Below are 21,314 nucleotides of genomic sequence, written 5' to 3' on the forward strand. Positions count from 1 at the left end.
CTCTAAGACAGTATGCTCAAGGTTACAGACACTATCCATCACCGGACAGTGAAGCTCCTAGAAGAGAAAAATCTAAGAGCCAGCAACTGGATTCGAACCCGTGATCTCCGCATTGGAATTTAGTGTTCGCTAAGCACTCAGCTAATTCCTTCCCTTGTCTATAATGATGTCATCTTTAAAAATAACTATCTGGCCAGCACACTCGCATGATTTCCAGCCCCCAAGTTTCTAACTTGTTTACTTTTGCCATATTACGTATATCCGATAGGAAAGTTGATATAAGCGTTGATTGACAAAAACGGCACGAAAAAAAAAGTAGTGTTGACAAAAAATTCAACTTTGACTACTTTTTTATTTTATGGCCTCTCGTAAAAAACCCAACTCGGGCAATTTGCAATTTATAATCCAAAAAACTTTTACAGAAAATGAAAAAGATTACAAAATTTCTATTATTTCAGAAATAGCATATTATTATTACAATATCTTATTGTTACTATACTTACTAAGAGTGCCCAATAACAATAAGTACAATTTCATGTTCATTTTACAAATTGAAGTGGCTCAGTGATTGTATGGATAGTTACTGTTGGCTATCTGTGAAAGTAATCCTTTTTATGCAATTATCGGAGAAGGAAAACCTCTTAACTGATATACCAATTGTGTCTATCTAAATATTTTTACTTATGTGAAAATTTAAGATAAAATTAATATTGATTATTTTTTTAATGAGCGTTGAGTAATATTTCTTTTTTAATGTTTTTCTTTATTTATTAGGTAATTAAAGAAGTATGGCTATCAAACAAAATTCTTGAAATTTGAGTTTTCCTCAAGAATAGCCATAACATTTTTTTAAAACTTCACACACATATAATACTCGCGGTTCGAGGCAAGACCCGCTAAGCTAATATGTTTTGTGGTAACTGGGTTCGATTCCCTGTCTAAAGCCTTGGAATTTATTTAATGATTACGAGGGTCGTTTGAAAAGTCCGTGCAAAAATAAAAACTACTTAATTTTTGGGGGTAAACCTTTTTTATTTTTCAACATAGTCTCCTTTTAGGCTTATACACTTCGTCTAACGCTGCTCTAGTTTGTTGATCCCTTCCGAATAATAGGATTTGTCCAAGCTCTGAAAAATAGCCATTCGTTTCTGCAATCACCTCCTCGTTTGAATAAAATCTTTTTCCCGCCAGCCATTTCTTCATATTGGGGAACAAATAGTAGTCCGAGGGAGCCAAGTCTGGAGAATAGGGGGGATGTGAAACGAGTTGGAACCCTATTTCCATTAATTTTGCGACCACAACTGCTGAGGTGTGAGCTGGTGCGTTGTCGTGATGGAAAAGGACTTTTTTGTGGGCCAATCGTGGGCGTTTTTCTTGCAGCTCGGTTTTCAAACGGTCCAATAACGATGAATAATATGCACCTGTAATAGTTTTACCCTTTTCCAGATAGTCGATGAGGATTATTCCTTGCGAATCCCAAAAGACAGTCGCCATAATCTTTCCGGCCGAAGGAAGGGTCTCCGCCTTTATTGGCGCAGATTCCCCCTTGGTAACCCATTGTTTAGATTGTTCTTTGGTCTCAGGAGTGTAGTGATGTATCCATGTTTCATTCACAGTGACGAAACGACGCTTAAAGTCCTGCGGATTCTTCTGGAACAGCTGCAAACCGTCCTTGCAACACTATTAATCACACGATTTCGTTTTTGGTCAAGCGTGTCAATCGCGGCACCCATCTTGCGGATAGCTTTGTCATGTCCAAATGTTGATGCAAAATATTATGTACCCGTTCATTCGAGATGCCCACAGCACTAGCAATCTCACGCACCTTCATTCTTCTGTCATCCATCACCATATCATGGATTTTATCAATGATTTCTGGAGTAGTAACCTCAACAGGGCGTCCAGAACGTTCAGCGTCACCTGTGCCCATATGGCCACTCCGAAAATTTTGAAACCACTTATAAACTGTTCTAATCGAAGGTGCAGAGTCACCATAATGTTTATCAAGCTTCTCTTTAGTCTCCTGAGGCGTTTTGCCTTTCATAAAGTAGTGTTTAATCAACACACGAAATTCTTTTTCGTCCATTTTTTGAAAATCACTCGACTTCCTCGATTCAAACGAATGCCAAACACAAAGAAATAGACCGATCTGGCTGAAACTAGGTGTACGTTCTTCCAAGAGATGCTACTAACTAAACATAACCTCGATACGCGCCAGTAGTGCTATCTCTCTGACTTTGCACGGACTTTTCAAACCACCCTCGTATTTATAAGTATGTTTGCTAATCTCTTCCGTTCATGACACTAAATATGGCGGTTGGTTGTAAAGTAAGCCTGAAATAAAGGCATAATGTGCATTAGTACTTCACTGTTGACCGCATTGTTTCAAAAATGTTTGTTAATTAGGCAAAATTTGATTAATATTACTACCGCTATTGGCGCTACAGCCCATTGCTGGGCCTTGGCATCCTCAATCCGCTTCCGCCAATCCTCCCTACCCATTGCAGCAACCTTCCAATTCCTAACTCCTAGCAGGTCTCTGGCATCCACGCCCATCATTCCATCTTACTTTAGGTCTGACCCTATGTACATTTTCCTGTAGAAGCCGTCCGGGCTTGTTTCCAACTCAGACATTCCTGCCACATGGCCTGAGCCATCTGAGCCTGCCAAGCCTAATTACCTTTACGATGTCTGCTTCCTGGAATAGATGCTGTAGTTCCTGTTTCTTTCTTCTTCACCAAATCGCTCCCCAACTTTAATAGGGGCCAAAAATTCGTCGAAGAACTTTTCTCTCGAACTATTTGCAGCATCCTTTCATCTTTTTTTTTTGAAATTATCCAAGCTTCGGAGCCATTTGTTAATACAGGTCGGATCAGGGTCTTATACTACCTATTAATAATCTATTTCAGTAAATAAATTTCTGTTAAATTAGTCGCTAAAATTCTGAGATTGAAGGAAATATACAGAGCCTCCTCAGATACAGAGAGCAGTAAACAGTTGATAACCCCATCTCGCAAGCCAGGTTATCCAAGGGGAGTAATCCTCTCTGTATCTGAGGTGGCATCTTTGAAGGCAAGTACATGCTGCACAAGCTGCGTAAAGTGGATTATTTGATAAATTAAAGGAATAAGTTTGATCCTTAAAATGAAAGAAATTGATCACTTAAATATGTGGCAGGAGGTTACCAATTTTTTTTGGTAATTAAACGCAACTCTCCCAAAATTACCAAATAATTATTAAACCTTCTTGTTTGTAACAGATGTAAAATTAATTTTTTGTCATTTGTGAAATCAATTCTGTTGTTTAACATGGTCCTTCCAGTCCAAGCCAGCAGCCCCAAAAATGATCAGAGGTTCTCAAATCCTAGTGTATGTTCATCTTTTTTGGGCATTGGAAGAGCACTCTAATACGAGTGCACTCGTACTATGTTTGTCCCGAAATCCGTCTGCCAAACCATTATTGTTGTTTTAAATTTGGAAATAGTGCGAAGATTCCAATCCTTCTCATTCTGGGCGCAAGGGAAAGCGGAAAAAATGGGATAAGCCACAAAAATAATTTCATTGCCACGAAAAAAGATAATTTTGTTTCAGATAAATTTTTTACAAAATGAAAAAGATAATTTAATTTGTTAAACTCATCAAAAAATTGCGTTTTTCTTTTTTTCATTTCTAATAGCTCTATTTAGCAGAACAATAAAGAGGTTTTCAATTAAAATTCTAAAAAGCATTTTCTTCACAAATTTAGACGTAGCAATTTAGAAAATAGTAACCTAAATTGAATTTATTTATTATCTGATGGATTCATAAAAATTAATTTTAGATCATCTAATTGTCTTCAAGATGTTGCCAGACAGTCTTCATTTGCATGATTGAGTAGCGTCTGCGTTGCAAGAGCAGTTGGCTACTGCTATCCAGTCTGCAAAATAATGTTTGAATTTATGTTCTAGCTTTCAAAAATTATAATAAATTTTTAAATTTAATTATTAAATTCTGACTTAGTAACTATTTATCTTACATATATGAGCAGTTACATAACTCAAAAACTTTTCTATGGTCATTGACTCTGGCGTTCTTAACGCCTCATTTAAATTTGTAGTCCCATTTGGGTTTAGCAAATATATGCACTAACAAATAATTTTTAATTTATTTTTTTGGGGCTAGCTTTTGACCTAGGGACTGGGTTATCTTCGGGGCTTATTCATTAAATACCTAAACAATCAGGTCAGAGGTCAGAGGATATATCAACCTTCAATGTTAATATTGTAAAACAAAAAACGCGACCGTCACGTATTGCGCATCATGCGATACATTCTTACTCTTTTAGTAACAGTAGGTGTTGCGATCGTGCCGCAACATTCACCGTAGTCTCTTGAGGTCCTGTGAGGGCGAAAAAGTGTTTCAACAGTTTCAAACTGTTTTATTCCACATCAATGGAAACCATAAAAAGAAAATCGCGTAAGAACTGTCAACGATTTCGGCAATAACCTTCTGGGACTGCTACCAGCATAGATTTTTTCAAGTGCATTCGTCTTTGGGTTAGCCCTTACATTGATAATGAACTCATCTTGTTTGAAGAAGTGCCACAAAATATATAATTTAACTTACCGGTGCCATAACACTCGTTCTCTATATAAAGAAAGCACAAATTTCCAAACGTTTTGAATGTCGAATCGCAAAAACCGCATACAGGTTTATATTCTAGAGTGCATGTTATATCACAATCATCAGATCCGCCACTGGATGATGTCCTTATTAGGTAAACTAAAAGTAAAAATCCGATATTTATTACTCGTGATCTAATAAATAGTTTAGTCTTTGAAAATAACCAAATTAATTATTTTAATAAAATATGGATAATAAAATTTTCATAAAATAATAATATTTAGTTTACCTACCGAAGATGCACATTAATGGCAGATATTTTGGAATCATTTTTGCCACCTGTAGCGCTTTGTACCCGCAAAAATGGACTGTTCTAGTTTTGTTTAGAAAAACTCTATTTATAGTCTATGTGGCAGGGAATCGTGTTGAGGAAAATTATGAAAAACAAAGCTATGTGTGACATTATTGAGGAAAACATGCAAGTTAAAGAAATATCTTCTATCGAGTTTTATCTTCTTACCTGTAGATTACACTCGAGTAATGAATGAATATTACGATAGTACATATTTTCAAAATTAGTTCTGGCCGTAAACAAACATTTTGGAGTTCCTTCAGTTAACAAAAAAAGGAAAAGCAGCAGAAAATTCATTTACCTTAGCAGCTAACAGAGGACGTCACAGTAACGCTTCCGTCCAAATCGATCTATCGGAAGTTACAATTTAAAGAATAGATTTCAGTTTTTTTATTTTTTGGAGAGGGGCAACTCAAGAACTGTTGCTACGATTTTCGTCAAACTTATTGCTAATTTCTCATAAGTAGTTCTACAAATTTTGTATGAAAAAGTTTGCCAGGGAAATTGGATTTGGGAAACTTCTGGAAGAAAGGTGGTTAGGTATCGATCCAAAGTGCCATCACTGTGTATTGTACTGGCTTACCATCTGATGATATTGTCCTAAATTAGGGGGTAGTTTGGGTGAGGGATGTTGGAAAATTTTAAAGAAAACTTTTTAAAAATAATTGCCTAGGACTTCGTAAAGTTCTACCGCATAACTGATCAAAATCTAGTTAACGATAAACTTACTTCCGCCTCTACAGATATTCTCCTGTATTAGAAGGCATAGTTTAGCAAAAACTATGCAATCTAGACCATCACATCCGCAAACGTAATGTTCAGAAGAAGGACAGGATTCAGGATCGCAAGTTGAAGTTGGGTTTGCATTACTATTACTGTAATATATCTTTATATAATTTCAAAAAGATGTTGAAAACGCGCCAAATGAAAGACCCAAATAACATATCTGCCTGCTATAACAAGTCGATTCGTGAAATAAAAAATACACCTCCCAACAAACTTCCCGCTCCATTAGTTATGGCTGTTGGTGAAGATAAAGAATCTGATGATTCACCTTTTGACGACGACGACGACTGCATCAATATTTTTGCAACATTTGCTCAAAAATCAGCAAATATCACCGAAGCATGGAAGACAGAAATAATTAATTACACCAAATTAGACCGAGCACCAGTAGACGTTGACATTTTAGAATGGAGAATTCCTTCCAAAATTTGTCTAGAATGGCGAAAGATATTTTTAGTATCTGTGCAACTTCAGTGCCATCGGAAATATTATTTTCGCAAGCTGCGATGATAATGACCAATAGAAGATCTTCTCTAACTTCTGACTCAGTAAAAGCTCTTTTATGTATCAATGCTTGGGCAAAGTGTATCTTAAAAACGAAAATTTGTAGCAATATTTTTTAGGTGCATAGATAGTCTTTTTTTCAAATTCAATAATTCACTAATTCTAAAATATAATTCAAAAAATATCAAAGTTCAAAGTATTAGATTATTAATAGTGAAATTTATGAAATTGAATGAATGAATGATATGAATAGTGAAATTTAGTGAATTTATGTAAAAATTATGTAATTCGAAGGGGGCCGCCACGGTAGCCGAGCGGTGCGAGACCTGCGAAGCTAATGTGTATTGTGGTACTGGGTTCGATTCCCGGTCTTAGGCCTTGGATTTTATTTAATGGTTAATATGAGAAATTTACAGTAAAGTATGTTTGCTAGTCGCCTCCGTCCGCGACACCAAACTGGTAGTTGGACGTAAAGCCCCGCCTGAAAAAATAGGCGATTACTTTACTTTGCTTACTTTACTTATGTAATTCGAAGTCAAATATATGTAGTATTATTGAACATATATAATAAAATCGTATCTTTTAATAATTAATTCAATACCCGTAATGATTATTTATCAATAAAGAACACAATTTTATAATTTTGTAGCTAAAAATTAATATTTGAAAAACCGAGACGAGACCGAGATTTCTCGACGAGATATATATCATGTCTCGATCTCGGTCTCGGTCTCGGTTGCTCAAGTCTCGTCTCGGTCTGAGATTTGTCTCGTTTCTCGTGCAGCACTATGTGTAATTATCATTTTAATCTAAATAAAACATCTTGCAACCAAAAGTATTTTAGTAAACTTCAAGTTATGAATCACTTACAGAACAGACTTATTCAGTATTCTAATAATAACTTTAACGTTACCGAGACCGAGATTTGTCTCGTTTCTCGTGCAGCACTAGCCAAAACGGTTAACTAACAATTTAACCAAACGATTTGAACGTACTGGCAAACAAATTATGTAAAATAAAATATTTATAAAACTGTAAAAAAATATTTAAATAATACGAATAACAGTAGAAATATTTACTTTTAGAAAAGGCTCAAAAACACCAGATATTTTGTACTCATTTTGTCGTTTGCTCTGAATACGTTGAAGGAACGTTCTATTTTGCTACTGAATTTCTATGTGTAATTTACCATATATGTTACATATTTCCGCAGAATATCAAATTTAAAATATGGATAAATTGAAAAAATTAAAATATAAAATTTTTTATTGGAAAAATAAGTAATAAAATAGTTAATTCCTCAAAATAGGAATTATTTGCTAATAACCATTTCCATAAAACATCTGTTTCTCTAAAAGTTCATTTTGGATGGCTTTGTGTGGTAATGGATCGGGATAGGAATACAATTTTTGTGAGAAGGATACCAAAAAATTTAATATGTTCCCACTTCAGTGTCCCAAAATTTAATTTTGTTCTTGTCTTACACTTCAAACATTTAGGTGTTCACCGTTTACCACCAAATTTGGTTGGTTGATTTTGCAGTGAAAGATATATGCTTGCAACCCGAGCATCCTATCTAATTGACCAAATTTACATCAATGACCTTCCTCTTTCCAACTCTCATTCCCAGTATCACCTCTATGCTGATGATTTTCAGATTTACCTATCCTTTTCCCCGTCGGATTTGTTTGAAGCTGTATTTAAACTTCAAGAAGACCTCAATAATATCTCAGCATGGGCCACGAACAATAAGCTTACCCTGAATGTAGAAAAGACCAAAGCTATTGTTATTGGCTCCAACCCACTCCTTAAATAATTGGCTCCTCTTCCTAAACTTTCCCTTTACAATACCCCAATAAAATATTGTTCCTCTGTGAAAAACCTTGGTATCACTTTCGAACAAAACCTATCCTGGAAAAACCATGTTTCCCAAATCTCTCGTCGTTCCATCCATATCCTTAAGCAGTTTAATACTTCCCGTCACCTTTTTCCAATTAAGATCCGGCAACTCCTAGTTTCCTCTCTTATATTCCCCCATTTCGACTATGGTTGTTTAGTGTGTGGCGGTCTTTCTGGTGATATTGAAGCTAAGCTCAAGCGCCTCATGAACTGCTTCATAAGATCTATTTTCAGCATTTCCAGAGACTCTCGCATTTCGCACTGCTACGATGAGTTGAAGTGGCTTTTCCCTGTCTATAGCCGCCAATATCTTTTGGCTTCTTTCCTGTTTCAGGTCATCCAGTCTCAAAGGCCTTCCTATATTTTTCAACTCCTTAAGTTTAAATCCTCCATCCATTCCCGTAACACTAGATCTCGCTCATCTGATCTCTATATTCCCTCTCACCGTACCTCATCCTTTGACAAGTCCTTCCTAATACATGCTACCTCTCTCTGGAACTCCTTGCCTTCATCTGTCCGCCATGCTCCTACCCTATCCATCTTTAAATCCCGTCTATTCAGTTATCTACTTTCTGTTCAGCTTCCTACAAAATTCTAATTGTTTTAATTTATTTTCTTAATTTCTGCTGTTATCTTTATTTTCACTTTTTGTAAATACTTATTTATTTATTTATTTTCTGTTTAACCTTAGGCCAAACTGTTAAGGCCTCTATTTGTTCCTGTATTTATTCTTAGGTGACAATTGTCCCAGAATAATAAATTTCTTTTCTGTTCTAAATAGATTTTAGTTTGACGAGTAGCTGTAGGTGTTTGGACCATTTTCGTTTCTTTTTTTAACCTTTATTTTTCTCAATCGTAAAGTAAGAATGTGATATTCAATTCTAACATTTAGTTTGCTCATGCTGAAGGCGTGAATAAATCGAATACAAGTTTCTTTTAAATTTGAGTAGTAGAAATAAATTTTGTGAGGGTAAAACTGTTGTACATATTTGTGTATATATACTCAAACATTTTATGTCCTAAGATACATTGCTGTTTTATTTACTTAACAAAAACTTACAGTTTAAAATGTTAAGTATAAGGGTTGATTAAACGCCAAAAGGTACACAAATCAGCAAGTACCCAACATTTCATTAATACTTCATTGATATTATTTAAGTAATTTTACCGCATTAATTTTCATTAATATTTTTTAAGAATTTATTAGATGTCACATACCCTTATGCTGGCCATTTTCATCTACAAAATATTTGTTCAAGTAGCACACCATTTAACTTAGATTGACTGTAATATCTATTTATCTATAATAATCAAACTATTGATTACAGGTAAAAAAGAGAACGTTATAAAAAATAAAAAAATATGAGGCTAAAAAATTCATAAAATTTTTTAAAAATTGCTTACACCAACATATCGTACATCAATGATTTTATTTATTTATTTTTATTTTTAAATAAAAATCGTCGGTTTAAGTTCTTTCTTCGGTTAAAGTAATTGTTATTTTATGTAGTAGTCAAACGTTTATAATAATAGGTAATAAATAATCTGGCTTTATCGCAAATAATATAGTTTTCTTCAATTACATTCTCCATCTAGGTGTTCTTCCCACAATGTTGTGTATATGTAATATAAAATAAATAAGATATGCATATTTTTAGGACAGCTAATTATTCCAGTATTTTACCATAAGTAAAATTAGGGGAACTAAATTAAATTACAATTGAGAAATGAATAAATAATGTTGAATAATCTACTTGTTATTAACTGTGTGTTATTTGTCCTCACGAATATTTCGGTAAGACGAATTCAAGACTGAAATATTGTTTTAAATCCTCCGTGATTCAAATTTAAACAGTAGCCGACTCTAAATTTGTCTTTTTCTAATTTAACATGCATGTATATGTGACAACTTCAGAATAAAGGGCACATTAAAGAGAAATCAGAAGAATAATTTGGAATAGAGTTAAAATAAAGTACCTATTTATACGAAGATATAATATACATTTTATCACAATTATAACTATTATGAATGAACTGGCCAGCATAAGGGTATGTGACATCTAATAAATTCTTAAAAAATATTAATGAAAATTAATGCGGTAAAATTACTTAAATAATATCAATGAAGTATTAATGAAATGTTGGGTACTTGCTGATTTGTGTACCTTTTGGCGTTTAATCAACCCTTATACTTAACATTTTAAACTGTAAGTTTTTGTTAAGGAGATTTTTGTACCTTTTGGATAGATTTTCCTTTTTGTCTATTAGCAAAGTTACGTCTGCTTTACAGATTTTTTTAAAATTTAGAATAAGCTATTCTATCATTATAACCTGATATGGTGTTAAATCGGAACCGTAACTACCACTGGAGAGATCTTTTTAAAGAATGGTTATAGTTGCGGTCCCCAAACCATCCTCAATAACCATTTTTTTGAGAAAGCGTTTTGAATAAAATAGGAAGGTATTTTTACGTAAATAGCAAAATTAAACTGCGATTTCAGTACTTCCTTTTAAGAGGAGCAAGAAAAATAAACTGCGATTACAGTACTTCTCCCTAAAAGGCAAAGATTTTGAATCGAACGACAATTCATTGATGTAAATCGGTTCACTCATTGATAATTTTAACGATTGCAGTACTTCCTCTTAGTAGGTGTAAGAGCATGATGGCACTTCACAGCCATGTAGAGGAGCTTTAATCACTTCTTCGTGCTAAATTTTATCAAAATCGGACTAAGCTTTGTAGAAATATTAGTAATAATAGTTTTAGAAAGGGCCTTATTTGGGTGGGGCAAACTTCCCTTCTTATGAGGCATAGCGTCGAGACTTTTAAAGTACAAATCTGTACAAAATTTTGATTCGAATGACACTTCATTCATGAAAATCGGTTCACGTGTCGATAATTTGAAACGATTGCTATACTTCCCCTTAACAAGTGTAAGAGCAGATCGTCGCTTTATTGTTAGGTAGGGGAGCCCTAACCCTATCATCCTATCAAATTTTATCAAAATCGGGCCAAGATTTACAGAGTAATTAGTAATAATAATTTTGGAGGGGGCCTTACATAAAGGGGGCTAACTCCTCTCTCTTTCCATGTACAGCGTCGGGACCCCCAAAAGGCACATCTACATAAAATATTGAATCGAATGACACCTCATTCATGAAAATCGGTTCGCGCGTTTAGGCGCTACGTTGTTTACAAAAAAGGTAACAACAACAAGAACAACAACAACAACAAGAACAAGAACATTTTTTGAAAAAGCCGTTTTTGCTCATTTTCGGCAACTTTTTTCTCGAAACCTATTAGATCTGGGTGGTTGCAAAAAAATTTCAGCTATAAAGGAGTGTTTGCTCTATATTTTAAAGAAAATTTGGAAATTTTATCTTTCATAGAAAAAGAGAAAAAAATTGTCAAAGTTGGGTGTTTTTCAACGTTACGCTTTTTCGTGCAGTTTTTGATGGTCAACCCTTATACAACTGTCCTACCGGACAGTTTTAATTATCTTACCTAATTTATTTATTATCTTACCTAAACAGTATTGAATCTAGAGACCAAAATTAATTAGCATTGGATTCTAAAAGTTGATTTTTAATGTTTCAAGAATTAATATTAAGAAATGAGGGATATTAAATTGAATCAATTCAAAGCTCTTTAAGTAGTCCTTTTTATTATAACTTTTGATTAAAATAAAATCTAAATCTAATTGATCTTCCTTATTGCTGGACATTGGCATTACAGGAGCAGTTAGCAACGGCTATACAGTCTGAAACGGTTTTAAAAAGATTTACATTAAACAATCTTAGGGATCCGTTAAAATATGTAATGATAGTAATATTTGAATACTTACTGCTGTTGTAACAGGTATTTTCCCTTTCAAGAAAACAGAGACTTGAAAATGTAATGAATTCCGATTTACGGCAGTATCCGCAAACTGGATCGGCTACAAAAAGAAGTGGGCAAATAATGTCGCATGTTCCTTCCGCTTCACCCGCAGTTACAGATCTAGCTAGCATTGTAAAAAAAATGGTTATGAAATTTATAACGATTGCAATACTCAATCTTGAACTTAAACAATGTAGCTGCTGAGAGAATCATCTAAAACTGTCAACTCCTAGTACGATTCTCGAGGATCTGACTGATACATATCCTTTAGTAGTTGATTGGAGGTTATATTAGTTTAACCGATATTAAAGTTTTTTTTTCGTTTTCAGTTTAAAAAATGAAATAAAAATTGTTCATCTCTTCCGTGTTCAGCGATAGAGAAAAATCTGATAAAAATTGACGAAAAATTACCAAAATAAACTAGATGAACAACTGGTAACTAGTTCGGTGCGGAGAATCGACATCAACTAAATTTCTGTCAAGACCAACAATTTCAGTGTGAAACTGGAACTTAGTTGAAGTCAAATTGATCGTTATACATCCGGAACCGTCCAGAAATAAATTTAAAAACACATGCGAAGTACTTCGGCTAAAATTAATGAAACTTAATTTGCTTACTAAAACTGCCAATCAGCAACAAATAAAAACACAAAATCATTTTCCTAGTGTGAGTTTTCAGAAGTTACTGAAAGCAAGTGATTAAAGTAATCGGTTTTTATACTTATATCGAAGAAGGAAAACATGGACAGTCAATTATATTTTGAGCAATTAAGGGAAACTTGACATGAATTTCCTGGCCGTCCTAATTAATGTGCAAATTATCAATTATGGTTCCTTTTTACTATTGATCGCTTAAAGATTACTTAAATTATATTATATTACGAAATCGTTTACCTTTATAAGTTCTAATTATCTATTTAGCTGTTAGAACAGGTGATATTTTATTAAAAGAAAATTAGCAGTAATTATGCTAGAGGTGGTGAAAATGTATTTCTTTATACAAGTAACTAAGCTTAAGCTAATGGTACGACTAAATTTAACTAAAATAAACCACTAACTAAACCATTTACTAAGAGAGAGATTAGCGGAGTGGTTAGCGTTTACTTTTTCCCAACGCAGAAATCCCAGGTTCGAATCCAGCTGCTGGTCCTTAAATTTTCTGTGCCTAGCTGTTACTCCTTAGGTTTTTCCCTTCTAGGAGTTCCTTTAAGCTCCCAGTGCAGTGATGGACAGTGTTGTCTATAACGAGTGAACACTGACTGGAGGCCTGTTGAGCACCAAAAAAAGCTCCTGGCGCTCTGGACCGCAGATGTTTGCACGTCTTAAATAAAGAAATAATTATAATAAAATGATATGTTATTCCTTTTTATAGCCTTCCTGAAGTTTATTAATAACTGTTCCCTTCTGTTCCAGGTAAGTGGGAGGTTTAACATCTTTACTACGCTTAACATCCTGAACTTTTGGTGAGAAAATTTAAGCTTATATTAAAAATGATATTATTATTTTTTAACTTCAATATTCGCCTTTTTCAACTTTTATTTCATTCTTTTTACGTGATTTTGAAAAACTTTCATTGTCACCGGATGAGCGGGAAAGGTTCACCCGATTACCGGAAGAGACTCGCTGTACTCATAAAGCAGAGAGTTTGGGGGAGGGGCACAATCCAATGAATTTTATTATTTTATTATTATTGTTATTGCCAGCTGAGTTTTTAAGTGTCTAAGAAGTTTCAATGCTGTAATTATAGTTGAGTATGGGTTAACAAAAATTGTATTACTTAACTCTTTATAAAATCAATATGATACGTATATACATACATTTATATATATTATTTTTTTGCAATAGCTAAATAAATCATTTCTAGTTGCATAATCTCAGGTGAAACCACCAAGTGAAGCGCTAAAATCAATTCTGCTGTTTAACATGGTCCTACAAGTCCAAGTGCACCGCCTCGAAAATGATCAGAGGTTCTCAAATCTTAGTGTATGTTCATCTTTTTTGGGCATTGGAAGAGCACTCTAATACGAGTGCACTCGTACTATGTTTGTCCCGAAATCCGTCTGCCAAACCATTATTGTTGTTTTAAATTTGGAAATAGTGCGAAGATTCCAATCCTTCTCATTCTGGGCGCAAGGGAAAGCGGAAAAAATGGGATAAGCCACAAAAATAATTTCATTGCCACGAAAAAAGATAATTTTGTTTCAGATAAATTTTTTACAAAATGAAAAAGATAATTTAATTTGTTAAACTCATCAAAAAATTGCGTTTTTCTTTTTTTCATTTCTAATAGCTCTATTTAGCAGAACAATAAAGAGGTTTTCATTAAAAATTCTAAAAAGCATTTTCTTCACAAATTTAGACGTAGCAATTTAGAAAATAGTAACCTAAATTGAATTTATTTATTATCTGATGGATTCATAAAAATTAATTTAAGATCATCTAATTGTCTTCAAGATGTTGCCAGACAGTCTTCATTTGCATGATTGAGTAGCGTCCGCGTTGCAAGAGCAGTTGGCTACTGCTATCCAGTCTGCAAAATAATGTTTGAATTTATGTTCTAGCTTTTAAAAATAATAATAAATTTTTAAATTTAATTATTAAATTCTGACTTAGTAACTATTTTTCCATTAGAATAAACATTAAATTATTCCTAAATTTGATATTTCTTGATACCACAGCAATTTTAACCTAAGAAGGCGCGATTATTTTGAGCCGACAGAAACGTTTGTATCTTGAACATTCGTAATGCAATCAAATAAATGATTTTTACGGATAAAAGGAAAGTCATCGTAGGTAGCCATCGTTCCCGGAGCCCGACGGAAAATTAAAAAACGTTTTTATGCTATTAAATTCTCAATATTTGACTAGGGTTTTTTCAATGTTTGGCGGTGCGGATTTATTAATGGAGAACCCATTTCGTCATTTACTTAAACCGGAGAACCATTTGTTAGCAAGTAAACTTAAAGATTTTGTAATATATTTAAAATTTAAATATACAATTCCAAAAACCTGTACTCTACACAAATTGATCATTTAAATTACCTTTTCTTCCTCTACAAATGCACAATATTATTAGCTAATAACTTTGCTTTCAGTGTACTTAACTTGGACACCAACAACCAATGCAAACCCATCTTGCTATGAACAGTGTATTTTAAAAGTAGAATCAAAGTGCGGATGTCATGGATCAGGTTGCGGATCTATTATTAATGTCTGTTTGCCATATAAGGTGAAAGACTGCAAAGACGGAAGTAAGTTCAACATTGGCTACCTTTAGATCAGTTATGCGGTAGAACTTTCCAAAGTACAAGGCAATCATTTTTAAAAAGTTTTCTATAAAGTTTGCCCACTTTTCACCCTCCAACTACCCCCTAATTTAGGACAATATCATCAGATGGCAAGCCAGTACAATACAATGTAATGGCACGTCAGAGCGATTCCTAACCAACTATCTTCTAGGAGTTTCCCAAATCGGATTTCCCTGAAAATATTTTTTTTTAAAAAATTTAGCCCTACTCATGAGCAATTCGCACAATGAGTTTGAAGGAAATCGTAGCAACAGGTTTTTGAGAAAATTCCCTTCCACCAAAAAACTATTTCTAAAATCTATTCTGTAAATTGTAACTTCCGATTTTGACGGAAGCTTAACTGTGACGTTCTCTGTTAGAAGCTAAGCCTAATGAATTTTCTGCTGCTTACCCTTTTCTTGAGTTATGGCAGATACACAATACATACAACAAGCAAACATTGTCCAATTTGTAAAGACCATTATTTGGGACTGAAGGAACCTCCACATCGGTGAGCAGCACGATTACAACACCTTCTCCTTATAGCAGTGTAAGAGAAAGTAAAAACGGTTTCAGTTGTTGCTTCAGTTCGGCTGATTGCCTGAAACCTCAGCAACTGAGGTCCCGAAATGGAATATAAGGTTTTCGTTTCCAATATATGTTTTTCACATTCACTGGAAAACCGACTAATTAATGGGAAATAGTTGCCCCCCACTGCCTTGCTCAAGGAAAACTCTTAGCTATTAATCTATCAGTTTTATTTCTTTTATTTTAATCTAGCAGAATTTTTCGAGGGTTAATTTTCATTAATATTTAAAATTCTATTTGTTGCAGTCAATATCGATCTCAGGGTGTGCATTCAACTGAAACTCTAATAATAGCAATTACAGCAGCTTTGCGAAGAATTGTGCAGAATAATGTGTAAAAACAATTTTAAAAATAAAATGTTATTGCAATTAAAGTTAGCTCTACTTGGAATTGTTTAAAAACCTGTGATCCATTTCCTAAAAACAACTGTCTAAGTTGGCTGACAAAGCTATTTTGTCATAACTGGCCAGACGTTCAGCCAGAGCAGATGTAGTAACCAGGTATCTATATCCAATGTTTGTTCCTCAGAAGAGTTCGAACTCACTTCTGAGGTTAGATGCGACTGCAGTCTTAAACACAATTCTTTAAAGGAGATGGATCTTCCCTCAACTGTATTATGCAAAAGGAAAATAATATATACATTTAAGAAAGCAACCCTACAAAGTTTGGCGTCTCCTGCTTGTAAAAAAAAGATAAACTAAAATTATTAGTAATAAGTTCCCTTAGAATAATAAATTGTTTAAAGAATATGTTTTAACAGATCACTGTAATTTTAACTTGAGAAGGCGCGATTATTTTTAGCAGACTGAAATGTTTGTTACGTGAACTTTCTTAATGCATCTATATAAATGATTTTTACGATTAAAGACGGTTAAAAAACTCTCTTAACAACAGGTCATTCGCAGCAACCGGTTACTCGGAAGAAGAAACTGCTGCACTATGGTTTATAGTTGTTTCCGTACCCACGGTAGTAGGATGTTAAAACATGACGCTTTAAGCAATACATTTTTTGCAGTCGGACTTCGAATACAGTATTAGTGAACTATTGTCTTCATTGTAAGAATTAGCTTAGTGGATCAGTGCCCACCTAATACCCATTTTCATCAGGTAGTCTTGTGTTGTCTTGTGGTGCCAATTATTTCCTTTTCCTTTCTTTGCCTGTCATGTTTTGTTGAGACCACTTTTATGTTATATATCTATACATATTATTTTATATGGAATTAATCTTTATACATAAACCGTAAGAATTTGAAGATGAAAATATAAAGGGCTCTAATTATCCTAATTAGGTGAAACATCCCCCTTTTTCCAATCTATAAGGATATCCTTCAAGAAGGAAATTAGATGTAAAGTAACGCACATTTTTTTCTGGCGGAAATCGTATCTAACTACCAATTAGGTGTCGTGGACGGAGACGACTAGCAAACATACTTTACTGTAAATTTCTCATTTAACCATTTCATATTTACAATAATATGTAATAATATAGTTAAGTCCAGTCTGGATTTTTTTTTATCTTGTTCAAAATAGGGATTATTTCTAAATAACAATTTCCATAAAACATCTGTTTTTCTAAAAGTTAATTTTGGATGGCTTTATGTGGTAATTGATCGAGATAGGAATACAATTTTTGTAAAATAGAAACTATACCTAAAAATTTAATACCTATAGTCCTAAATCAGTGTCGCAAAATTTAATTCTGTTCTTGTCTTACACTTCATACATTTGGGTGTTCACCGTTTACCACCAAATTTGCAGGCTTATTTTTCTGTCCCTTCCCATCCTATCCCATGGCAATTTATGCCTGTCCCATCCCACGGGATTCCCATTATAATATTAATATGGAATACAGTTCAAATAAAATTATTTTTATAAAAGTTTACGTTTAGTGTCTACTAAATAGGACTACATGTACAAAGAGACATGCAAAACGACAAAATTTATTAACTTTAACACTCAAAAGTATAATCTAAGTATGACAATTGAGTATCATTCTGACACTCTCATTCTATTTCTGAGTCACTCTGCTCATTCAGCACACTATAAATTTCCTATCAATTTTGTTGCACTTACGCAACTGCAAATTTCAGCCTAAATTTATTTTACAATATCAAGTATCGACTACCATGGGAAATACAGTGCTGTCCCATCCCATCCCATCCCATGGGACGTTTCATCCCACACTGCAAATTTGGTTGGTTGATTTTACAGTAAAAAATAAATGCTCCCCACCCGAACATCCTAAATAATTGACTTAATACATTTCTGTTTGACGAGAAGCTGTAGGTGTTTGGAGCATTTTGTTATTTTTTTTTTTTTACTTTGTTTTATCTCAGTGGTAAAGTGAGAATATGGTGCTCAATTCCAACATTTAGTTTGCTCATGCTGAAGGCGTGAATAGATCGAATACTAGTTCTTATTAAATTTGAGTAGTAGAAATAAATTTTGTGAGGAAAAAACTGTCGTGCATATGTGTGCGTATATATACTCAAATATTTTATGTACTTTGCTATTTTAATTATTATCTTACATAAACTGTATTAAAACTATCTGGTAGGACAGTTATATAAGGGGTGATCGTCAAAAACTGCACGAAAAAGAAACGATGAAAGACACCCAACATTTCTCTATATTTAATTTCTAAATTTTCTTTAAAATATAGGGCAGATCTTCCTTTATATTAATCTAGAGACCAAAATTAATTAGCATTGGATTCTAAAAGTTGATTTTTAATGCTTCAAAGAATTATTATTAAGAAATGAGGGATATTAAATTGAATCAATTCAAAGCTCTTTAAGTAGTCCTTTTTATTATAACTTTTGATTAAAATAAAATCAAAATCTGATTGATCTTCCTTATTGCTGGACATTGGCATTACAGGAGCAGTTAGCAACGGCTATACAATCTGAAACGGTTTTAAAAAGATTTACATGAAACAATCTTAGAAATTTGTAAAAATATGTAATGATAGTAATATTTGAATACTTACTGCTGTTGTAACAGGTATTTTCCCTTTCAAGAAAACAGAGACTTGAAAATGTAATGAATTCCGATTCATGGCAGTATCCGCAAACTGGGTCGGGTACAAAAAGAAGTGGGCAAATAATGTCGCATGTTCCTTCCGCTTCACCCGCAGTTACAGATCTAGCTAGCACTGTAAAAAAAATGGTTATGTAAATTATAACGATTGCAATACTCAATCTTGAACTTAAACAATGGAGTTGTCTTGGAGGAATATCTAGAAGTAAGACTCCCACGGCGATTCTGGAGGATCTGACTGATACATATCCTTTAGTAGTTGATTGGAGGTTATATTAGTTTAACCGATATTAAAGTTTTTTTTTCGTTTTCAGTTTAAAAAATGAAATAAAAATTGTTCATCTCTTCCGTGTTCAGCGATAGAGAAAAAACTTGATAAAAATTAACGAAAAATTACCAAAATAAACTAGATGAAGAACTGGTAACTAGTTCGGTGCGGAGAATATAAAACTAAATCCCTGTCTGGAACAACAAGTTTAGTGTGAAACTGGAACTTAGTTGAAGTTAAAGCGATGGCTGAACATCCGGAACCGGCCAGAAACAAATTTCAAAAAATCAAAAAATACTTCGGCTAAAATTAATGAAACTTCTAGAATTCTAGAATGCGTAGAATTTCGGCTAATATTAATGAACTTTAACAGTAATTAGCTTACTAAAACTGCCAATCAGCAACATATAAAAACACTGAACCATTATCCTTGTGTGAATATTTAGAACTTACTGGAAGCAAGTGATTAAAGTAAGCGGTTTTTATACTTATATCGAAGAAGGAAAACATGGACAGTCAATTACATTTTGAGCAATTAAGGAAAACTTACAATGAAATTCCTGGCGGCCCTAATTAATGTTAAGATTATCAATTATGGTTCTTTTTTACTATTGATTGCTTGTATCGATTTTTCAATTAATTACCAGGAGATAACACAATCTTATATTCAATGATCGATCAATAATTTTTTTAAATAGGAGGATTACTTAATTTATGTTATCGATTGTAAACGCTAAAACGAATTCGATTACCTTTATAAGGTATATTTATCTACTTAGCTGTTAGAACAGGTGATATTTTATCAAAAGAAAATTATCGATAATTATACTAGAAGTAGTAAAACAATATTTCTTTGTACAAGTAACCGAGCTTAAGCTTATGGTACGAATGAATTTAACTAAAATAAACTAATAATACTTCGATTTACGATGAGAGGGGTTGGCTGAGTGGTTAGCGTTTACTTTTTCCCAACGCGGAAATCCCAGGTTCGAATCCAGCTGCTGGTCTTCAAATTTTCTGTGCCTAGCTGTTACTCCTTAGGTTTTTCCCTTCTAGGAGTTCCTTTAAGCTCCCAGTAATGGATAGTGTTGTCTGTAAGGAGTGAACACTGACCGGAGGCCGGCTGAGCACCAGAAAAAGCTCCTGGCGCTCTGGACCGCAGATGTTTGCGCGCCTTAAATAAAGAAATAATTATAATAAAATGATTTGTTATTCCCTTTTTATAGCCTTCCTGAAGTTTATTAATAACTGTTCCCTTCTGTTCCAGGTAAGTGGGAGGTTTAACTTCTTTACTAAGCTTAACATCCTGAACTTTTGGTGAGAAAATTTCAGCTTATATTAAAAATAAATTGATACTGTTATTTTTTTTGACTTGGAGATTCGCCTTTTTCAACTTTTATATCGTTATTTTTACGTGATTTTAAGAAACTTGTCACCGGATGAACGGGAAAGTTTCATCCGATTACCGGAAGAGACTCGCTATACTCGTAAAGCAGAGAGTTTGGGGTAGGGGCCACAATCCAATGAATTATATTTTATTATTATTGTTATTGCCAGCTGAGTTTTTAAGTGTTTAACAAGCTTCGATGCAAGAATTCCAGATGAGCATGGGTTAACAAAAATTTCGATGCATTTTTATTTTATTGATGAACATTGATTGAGGAGAAGATTGATTACATTAAAAGAATGGTAATTAGTGATTTTATTGTTTTAAATTTTTTATCGCAGAAATTCTAAATTTCAAGAGCATTGCATTTCTTAAGTTACGCTTTGACGGTGTCGATTTAGAGTTCTCACCAGACTTGTAGTTTACAATTAACTATTAAGGGTTATACTAACCAACCTAACCTGCCGGTATTGAATTTAACCTCATCACTCCTCTTCCTAGCACAAATTGTGATAGGTACCTGGGATTCATCATGGATTAAACGCCTAGCCTGGAACCCATATCCTAGACTTAGAAAGAACTAAACAGACGATTCAAACTTCTCTCTAGACTTCTCGACTAACGATCTAAACTTTCATTAAACAACAAACGATTTATCTAGACAATGATGCTATAACCAAAGTTCAGGATCCAGTTAAAGCTTTCAATATCTACAAAATCCAA

General features: G+C 33.7%; 1 long non-coding RNA gene across 1 annotated transcript; it reads right to left on the reverse strand.

Moving 5' to 3' along the window:
• Nucleotides 1-11,790: 11,790 nt before the first annotated feature.
• LOC141458094 (uncharacterized) lies at nucleotides 11,791-12,132 on the reverse strand. Its single transcript, XR_012460739.1, has 2 exons — nucleotides 11,988-12,132; nucleotides 11,791-11,903 (listed from the first exon to the last, which is right to left on the reverse strand). It is a non-coding gene; the product is annotated as an uncharacterized lncRNA (long non-coding RNA).
• Nucleotides 12,133-21,314: the final 9,182 nt, after the last annotated feature.

The sequence above is a fragment of the Rhodnius prolixus genome, unplaced genomic scaffold (genome assembly GCF_049639745.1).
Source record: "Rhodnius prolixus isolate KJV_2025 unplaced genomic scaffold, Rpr scaffold_5, whole genome shotgun sequence".
Lineage (NCBI taxonomy): Eukaryota > Metazoa > Arthropoda > Insecta > Hemiptera > Reduviidae > Rhodnius > Rhodnius prolixus.